Source organism: Oncorhynchus keta, chromosome 20 (assembly GCF_023373465.1).
Source record: "Oncorhynchus keta strain PuntledgeMale-10-30-2019 chromosome 20, Oket_V2, whole genome shotgun sequence".
Taxonomy (NCBI): domain Eukaryota; kingdom Metazoa; phylum Chordata; class Actinopteri; order Salmoniformes; family Salmonidae; genus Oncorhynchus; species Oncorhynchus keta.
In genome coordinates this window covers 9,220,805-9,230,206 of record NC_068440.1, presented here as the reverse complement: position 1 = coordinate 9,230,206, position 9,402 = coordinate 9,220,805, and the positions used below count along the sequence as shown (strand labels likewise).

At 40.5% G+C, this 9,402-nt stretch overlaps 1 long non-coding RNA gene across 2 annotated transcripts; it reads left to right on the top strand.

Annotated features, from left to right (window-relative positions):
- Positions 1–77: 77 nt before the first annotated feature.
- LOC127909848 (uncharacterized) lies at positions 78–8,071 on the top strand. 2 transcript variants are annotated; one of them, XR_008072584.1, is made up of 4 exons: positions 78–107; positions 3,350–3,393; positions 3,780–3,959; positions 7,821–8,071. It is a non-coding gene; the product is annotated as an uncharacterized LOC127909848 (long non-coding RNA). The 2 variants fall into 2 exon arrangements; XR_008072585.1 differs by lacking the exon at positions 3,350–3,393 and adding an exon at positions 2,560–2,603.
- The last annotated feature ends 1,331 nt before the right edge of the window (positions 8,072–9,402 follow it).

Genomic DNA, 9,402 nt, shown 5'->3' with positions numbered 1-9,402 from the left:
GGTGAGTATCGTATAGTATAGGCCCCAGTGTGTTATACAGTAGTTACATGGGGAGTATAGTATAGGTCCCAGTGTTATACAGTAGTTACATGGGCAGTATAGTATAGGTCCCAGTGTGTTATACAGTAGATACATGGGGATTATAGTATAGTATAGGTCCCAGTGTTATACAGTAGTTACATGGGGAGTATAGTATAGGTCCCAGTGTTATACAGTAGTTACATGGGGAGTATAGTATAGGTCCCAGTGTGTTATACAGTAGTTACATGGGGATTATAGTATAGTATAGGTCCCAGTGTTATACAGTAGTTACATGGGGAGTATAGTATAGGTCCCAGTGTTATACAGTAGTTACATGGGGAGTATAGTATAGGTCCCAGTGTTATACAGTAGTTACATGGGGAGTATAGTATAGGTCCCAGTGTTATACTGTAGTTACACGAGGAGTATAGTATAGGCCCCAGTGTGTTATACAGTAGTTACATGGGGAGTATAGTATAGGCCCCAGTGTGTTATACAGTAGTTACATGGGGAGTATAGTATAGTATAGGTCCCAGTGTTATACAGTAGTTAAATGGGGAGTATAGTATAGGTCCCAGTGTTATACTGTAGTTACATGAGGAGTATAGTATAGGCCCCAGTGTGTTATACAGTAGTTACATGGGGAGTATAGTATAGGCCCCAGTGTGTTATACAGTAGTTACATGGGGATTATAGTATAGTATAGGTCCCAGTGTTATACAGTAGTTACATTGGGAGTATAGTATAGGTCCCAGTGTTATACAGTAGTTACATGGGGTGTATAGTATAGGTCCCAGTGTTATACAGTAGTTACATGGGGAGTATAGTATAGGTCCCAGTGTTATACTGTAGTTACATGGGGAGTATAGTATAGGTCCCAGTGTTATACAGTAGTTACATGAGGAGTATAGTATAGGTCCCAGTGTGTTATACAGTAGTTACATGGGAAGTATAGTATAGTATAGGTCCCAGTGTTATACAGTAGTTACATGGGGAGTATAGTATAGGTCCCAGTGTTATACAGTAGCTACAATGGGAGTATAGTATAGGTCCCAGTGTTATACAGTAGTTACATGGGGAGTATAGTATAGGTCCCAGTGTGTTATACAGTAGTTACATGAGGAGTATAGTATAGGCCCCGTGTGTTATACAGTAGTTACATGAGGAGTATAGTATAGGTCCCAGTGTTATACAGTAGTTACATGGGGAGTATAGTATAGGTCCCAGTGTTATACAGTAGTTAAATGGGGAGTATAGTATAGGTCCCAGTGTTATACTGTAGTTACATGAGGAGTATAGTATAGGCCCCAGTGTGTTATACAGTAGTTACATGGGGAGTATAGTATAGGCCCCAGTGTGTTATACAGTAGTTACATGGGGATTATAGTATAGTATAGGTCCCAGTGTTATACAGTAGTTACATTGGGAGTATAGTATAGGTCCCCATGTGTTATACAGTAGTTACATGAGGAGTATAGTATAGGTCTCAGTGTTATACAGTAGTTACATGGGGAGTATAGTATAGGTCCCAGTGTTATACTGTAGTTACATGAGGAGTATAGTATAGGCCCCAGTGTGTTATACAGTAGTTACATGGGGAGTATAGTATAGGCCCCAGTGTGTTATACAGTAGTTACATGGGGAGTATAGTATAGTATAGGTCCCAGTGTTATACAGTAGTTACATGGGGAGTATAGTATAGGTCCCAGTGTTATACTGTAGTTACATGGGGAGTATAGTATAGGTCCCAGTGTTATACAGTAGTTACATGGGGAGTATAGTATAGGTCCCAGTGTGTTATACAGTAGTTACATGGGGAGTATAGTATAGTATAGGTCCCAGTGTTATACAGTAGTTACATGGGGAGTATAGTATAGGTCCCCATGTGTTATACAGTAGTTACATGGGGAGTATAGTATAGGTCCCAGTGTTATACTGTAGTTACATGAGGAGTATAGTATAGGCCCCAGTGTGTTATACAGTAGTTACATGGGGAGTATAGTATAGTATAGGTCCCAGTGTTATACAGTAGTCACATGGGGAGTATAGTATAGGTCCCAGTGTTATACTGTAGTTACATGGGGAGTATAGTATAGGTCCCAGTGTTATACTGTAGTTACATGAGGAGTATAGTATAGGCCCCAGTGTGTTATACAGTAGTTACATGGGGAGTATAGTATAGGCCCCAGTGTGTTATACAGTAGTTACATGGGGAGTATAGTATAGGCCCCAGTGTGTTATACAGTAGTTACATGGGGAGTATAGTATAGGCCCCAGTGTGTTATACAGTAGTTACATGGGGAGTATAGTATAGTATAGCTCCCAGTGTGTTATACAGTAGTTACATGGGGAGTATAGTATAGTATAGGTCCCAGTGTTATACAGTAGTTACATGGGGAGTATAGTATAGGTCCCAGTGTTATACTGTAGTTACATGGGGAGTATAGTATAGGTCCCAGTGTTATACTGTAGTTACATGAGGAGTATAGTATAGGCCCCAGTGTGTTATACAGTAGTTACATGGGGAGTATAGTATAGGCCCCAGTGTGTTATACAGTAGTTACATGGGGAGTATAGTATAGGTCCCAGTGTTATACAGTAGTTACATGGGGAGTATAGTATAGGCCCCAGTGTGTTATACAGTAGTTAGATGGGGAGTATAGTATAGGCCCCAGTGTGTTATACAGTAGTTACATGGGGAGTATAGTATAGTATAGCTCCCAGTGTGTTATACAGTAGTTACATGGGGAGTATAGTATAGGCCCCAGTGTGTTATACAGTAGTTACATGGGGAGTATAGTATAGGTCCCAGTGTTATACTGTAGTTACATGGGGAGTATAGTATAGGTCCCAGTGTTATACTGTAGTTACATGAGGAGTATAGTATAGGCCCCAGTGTGTTATACAGTAGTTACATGGGGAGTATAGTATAGGCCCCAGTGTGTTATACAGTAGTTACATGGGGAGTATAGTATAGGTCCCATTGTTATACAGTAGTTACATGGGGAGTATAGTATAGGCCCCAGTGTGTTATACAGTAGTTACATGGGGAGTATAGTATAGGCCCCAGTGTGTTATACAGTAGTTACATGGGGAGTATAGTATAGTATAGCTCCCAGTGTGTTATACAGTAGTTACATGGGGAGTATAGTATAGGCCCCAGTGTGTTATACAGTAGTTACATGGGGAGTATAGTATAGGTCCCAGTGTTATACTGTAGTTACATGGGGAGTATAGTATAGGTCCCAGTGTTATACTGTAGTTACATGAGGAGTATAGTATAGGCCCCAGTGTGTTATACAGTAGTTACATGGGGAGTATAGTATAGGCCCCAGTGTGTTATACAGTAGTTACATGGGGAGTATAGTATAGGTCCCAGTGTTATACAGTAGTTACATGGGGAGTATAGTATAGGCCCCAGTGTGTTATACAGTAGTTAGATGGGGAGTATAGTATAGGCCCCAGTGTTATACTGTAGTTACATGAGGAGTATAGTATAGGTCCCAGTGTTATACAGTAGTTACATGGGGAGTATAGTATAGGCCCCAGTGTGTTATACAGTAGTTACATGGGGAGTATAGTATAGGCCCCAGTGTTATACTGTAGTTACATGGGGAGTATAGTATAGCTCCCAGTGTGTTATACAGTAGTTACATGGGGAGTATAGTATAGGCCCCAGTGTGTTATACAGTAGTTACATGGGGAGTATAGTATAGGTCCCAGTGTTATCCTGTAGTTACATGGGGAGTATAGTATAGGTCCCAGTGTTATACAGTAGTTACATTGGGAGTATAGTATAGGTCCCAGTGTTATACAGTAGATACATGGGGATTATAGTATAGTATAGGTCCCAGTGTTATACAGTAGTTACATGAGGAGTATAGTATAGGTCCCAGTGTGTTATACAGTAGATACATGGGGATTATAGTATAGTATAGGTCCCAGTGTTATACAGTAGTTACATTGGGAGTATAGTATAGGTCCCAGTGTTATACAGTAGTTACATGGGGAGTATAGTATAGGTCCCAGTGTTATACAGTAGTTACATGGGGAGTATAGTATAGGTCCCAGTGTTATACTGTAGTTACATGAGGAGTATAGTATAGGCCCCAGTGTGTTATACAGTAGTTACATGGGGAGTATAGTATAGTATAGTATAGGTCCCAGTGTTATACAGTAGTTACATGGGGAGTATAGTATAGGTCCCAGTGTTATACTGTAGTTACATGGGGAGTATAGTATAGGTCCCAGTGTTATACTGTAGTTACATGAGGAGTATAGTATAGGCCCCAGTGTGTTATACAGTAGTTACATGGGGAGTATAGTATAGGCCCCAGTGTGTTATACAGTAGTTACATGGGGAGTATAGTATAGGTCCCAGTGTTATACAGTAGTTACATGGGGAGTATAGTATAGGCCCCAGTGTGTTATACAGTAGTTAGATGGGGAGTATAGTATAGGCCCCAGTGTGTTATACAGTAGTTACATGGGGAGTATAGTATAGTATAGCTCCCAGTGTGTTATACAGTAGTTACATGGGGAGTATAGTATAGGCCCCAGTGTGTTATACAGTAGTTACATGGGGAGTATAGTATAGGTCCCAGTGTTATACTGTAGTTACATGGGGAGTATAGTATAGGTCCCAGTGTTATCCTGTAGTTACATGGGGAGTATAGTATAGGTCCCAGTGTTATACAGTAGTTACATGGGGAGTATAGTATAGGTCCCAGTGTTATACTGTAGTTACATGAGGAGTATAGTATAGGTCCCAGTGTTATACAGTAGTTACATGGGGAGTATAGTATAGGCCCCAGTGTGTTATACAGTAGTTACATGAGGAGTATAGTATAGGCCCCAGTGTGTTATACAGTAGTTACATGGGGATTATAGTATAGTATAGGTCCCAGTGTTATACAGTAGTTACATTGGGAGTATAGTATAGGTCCCCGTGTGTTATACAGTAGTTACATGAGGAGTATAGTATAGGTCCCAGTGTTATACAGTAGTTACATGGGGAGTATAGTATAGGTCCCAGTGTTATACTGTAGTTACATGAGGAGTATAGTATAGGCCCCAGTGTGTTATACAGTAGTTACATGGGGAGTATAGTATAGTATAGTATAGGTCCCAGTGTTATACAGTAGTTACATGGGGAGTATAGTATAGGTCCCAGTGTTATACTGTAGTTACATGGGGAGTATAGTATAGGTCCCAGTGTTATACTGTAGTTACATGAGGAGTATAGTATAGGCCCCAGTGTGTTATACAGTAGTTACATGGGGAGCATAGTATAGGCCCCAGTGTGTTATACAGTAGTTACATGGGGAGTATAGTATAGGTCCCAGTGTTATACAGTAGTTACATGGGGAGTATAGTATAGGCCCCAGTGTGTTATACAGTAGTTAGATGGGGAGTATAGTATAGGCCCCAGTGTGTTATACAGTAGTTACATGGGGAGTATAGTATAGTATAGCTCCCAGTGTGTTATACAGTAGTTACATGGGGAGTATAGTATAGGCCCCAGTGTGTTATACAGTAGTTACATGGGGAGTATAGTATAGGTCCCAGTGTTATACTGTAGTTACATGGGGAGTATAGTATAGGTCCCAGTGTTATACAGTAGTTACATGGGGAGTATAGTATAGGTCCCAGTGTTATACTGTAGTTACATGGGGAGTATAGTATAGGTCCCAGTGTTATACTGTAGTTACATGAGGAGTATAGTATAGGCCCCAGTGTGTTATACAGTAGTTACATGGGGAGTATAGTATAGGCCCCAGTGTGTTATACAGTAGTTACATGGGGAGTATAGTATAGGCCCCAGTGTGTTATACAGTAGTTAGATGGGGAGTATAGTATAGGCCCCAGTGTGTTATACAGTAGTTACATGGGGAGTATAGTATAGTATAGCTCCCAGTGTGTTATACAGTAGTTACATGGGGAATATAGTATAGGCCCCAGTGTGTTATACAGTAGTTACATGGGGAGTATAGTATAGGTCCCAGTGTTATACTGTAGTTACATGGGGAGTATAGTATAGGTCCCAGTGTTATACTGTAGTTACATGAGGAGTATAGTATAGGCCCCAGTGTGTTATACAGTAGTTACATGGGGAGTATAGTATAGGCCCCAGTGTGTTATACAGTAGTTACATGGGGAGTATAGTATAGGTCCCAGTGTTATACAGTAGTTACATGGGGAGTATAGTATAGGCCCCAGTGTGTTATACAGTAGTTAGATGGGGAGTATAGTATAGGCCCCAGTGTGTTATACAGTAGTTACATGGGGAGTATAGTATAGTATAGCTCCCAGTGTGTTATACAGTAGTTACATGGGGAGTATAGTATAGGCCCCAGTGTGTTATACAGTAGTTACATGGGGAGTATAGTATAGGTCCCAGTGTTATACTGTAGTTACATGGGGAGTATAGTATAGGTCCCAGTGTTATACAGTAGTTACATGGGGAGTATAGTATAGGTCCCAGTGTTATACTGTAGTTACATGGGGAGTATAGTATAGGTCCCAGTGTTATACTGTAGTTACATGAGGAGTATAGTATAGGCCCCAGTGTGTTATACAGTAGTTACATGGGGAGTATAGTATAGGCCCCAGTGTGTTATACAGTAGTTACATGGGGAGGATAGTATAGGCCCCAGTGTGTTATACAGTAGTTAGATGGGGAGTATAGTATAGGCCCCAGTGTGTTATACAGTAGTTACATGGGGAGTATAGTATAGTATAGCTCCCAGTGTGTTATACAGTAGTTACATGGGGAGTATAGTATAGGCCCCAGTGTGTTATACAGTAGTTACATGGGGAGTATAGTATAGGTCCCAGTGTTATACTGTAGTTACATGGGGAGTATAGTATAGGTCCCAGTGTTATACTGTAGTTACATGAGGAGTATAGTATAGGCCCCAGTGTGTTATACAGTAGTTACATGGGGAGTATAGTATAGGCCCCAGTGTGTTATACAGTAGTTACATGGGGAGTATAGTATAGGTCCCAGTGTTATACAGTAGTTACATGGGGAGTATAGTATAGGCCCCAGTGTGTTATACAGTAGTTAGATGGGGAGTATAGTATAGGCCCCAGTGTGTTATACAGTAGTTACATGGGGAGTATAGTATAGCTCCCAGTGTGTTATACAGTAGTTACATGGGGAGTATAGTATAGGCCCCAGTGTTATACAGTAGTTACATTGGGAGTATAGTATAGGTCCCAGTGTTATACAGTAGTTACATGGGGAGTATAGTATAGGTCCCAGTGTTATACAGTAGTTACATGGGGAGTATAGTATAGTATAGGTCCCAGTGTGTTATACAGTAGTTACATGGGGAGTATAGTATAGGTCCCAGTGTTATACAGTAGTTACATGGGGAGTATAGTATAGGTCCCAGTGTTATACAATAGTTACATGGGGAGTATAGTATAGGTCCCAGTGTGTTATGCAGTAGTTACATGAGGAGTATAGTATAGGTCCCAGTGTTATACAGTAGTTACATGGGGAGTATAGTATAGTATAGGTCCCAGGGTTATACAGTAGTTACATGGGGAGTATAGTATAGTATAGGTCCCAGTGTGTTATACAGTAGTTACATGAGGAGTATAGTATAGGTCCCAGTGTTATACAGTAGTTACATGGGGAGTATAGTATAGTATAGGTCCCAGGGTTATACAGTAGTTACATGGGGAGTATAGTATAGTATAGGTCCCAGTGTGTTATACAGTAGTTACATGGGGAGTATAGTATAGGTCCCAGTGTGTTATACAGTAGTTACATGGGGAGTATAGTATAGGTCCCAGTGTTATACAGTAGTTACATGGGGAGTATAGTATAGTATAGGTCCCAGTGTTATACAGTAGTTACATGGGGAGTATAGTATAGGTCCCAGTGTTATACAGTAGTTACATGGGGAGTATAGTATAGGTCCCAGTGTTATACAGTAGCTACAATGGGAGTATAGTATAGGTCCCAGTGTTATACAGTAGTTACATGGGGAGTATAGTATAGGTCCCAGTGTTATACAGTAGTTACATTGGGAGTATAGTATAGGTCCCCGTGTGTTATACAGTAGTTACATGGGGAGTATAGTATAGGTCCCAGTGTGTTATACAGTAGTTACATGGGGAGTATAGTATAGGTCCCAGTGTTATACAGTAGTTACATGGGGAGTATAGTATAGGTCCCAGTGTGTTATACAGTAGTTACATGGGGAGTATAGTATAGTATAGGTCCCAGTGTTATACAGTAGTTACATGAGGAGTATAGTATAGGTCCCAGTGTGTTATACAGTAGTTAGATGGGGAGTATAGTATAGATCCCAGTGTTATACAGTAGTTACATGGGGAGTATAGTATAGTATAGGTCCCAGTGTGTTATACAGTAGTTACATGAGGAGTATAGTATAGGTCCCAGTGTTATACAGTAGTTACATGGGGAGTATAGTATAGTATAGGTCCCAGTGTTATACAGTAGTTACATGGGGAGTATAGTATAGGTCCCAGTGTTATACAGTAGTTACATGGGGAGTATAGTATAGGTCCCAGTGTTATACAGTAGTTACATGGGGAGTATAGTATAGGTCCCAGTGTTATACAGTAGTTACATGGGGAGTATAGTATAGGTCCCAGTGTTATACAGTAGTTACATGGGGAGTATAGTATAGGTCCCAGTGTTATACAGTAGTTACATGGGGAGTATAGTATAGGTCCCAGTGTTATACAGTAGTTACATGGGGAGTATAGTATAGTATAGGTCCCAGTGTTATACAGTAGTTACATGGGGAGTATAGTATAGGTCCCAGTGTTATACAGTAGTTACATGGGGAGTATAGTATAGTATAGGTCCCAGTGTGTTATACAGTAGTTACATGGGGAGTATAGTATAGGTCCCAGTGTTATACAGTAGTTACATGGGGAGTATAGTATAGGTCCCAGTGTTATACAGTAGTTACATGGGGAGTATAGTATAGGTCCCAGTGTTATACAGTAGTTACATTGGGAGTATAGTATAGGTCCCAGTGTTATACAGTAGTTACATGGGGAGTATAGTATAGGTCCCAGTGTTATACAGTAGTTACATGGGGAGTATAGTATAGGTCCCAGTGTGTTATACAGTAGTTACATGGGGAGTATAGTATAGGTCCCAGTGTTATACAGTAGTTACATGGGGAGTATAGTATAGTATAGGTCCCAGTGTTATACAGTAGTTACATGGGGAGTATAGTATAGGTCCCAGTGTTATACAGTAGTTACATGGGGAGTATAGTATAGGTCCCAGTGTTATACAGTAGTTACATGGGGAGTATAGTATAGTATAGGTCCCAGTGTTATACAGTAGTTACATGGGGAGTATAGTATAGGTCCCAGTGTGTTATA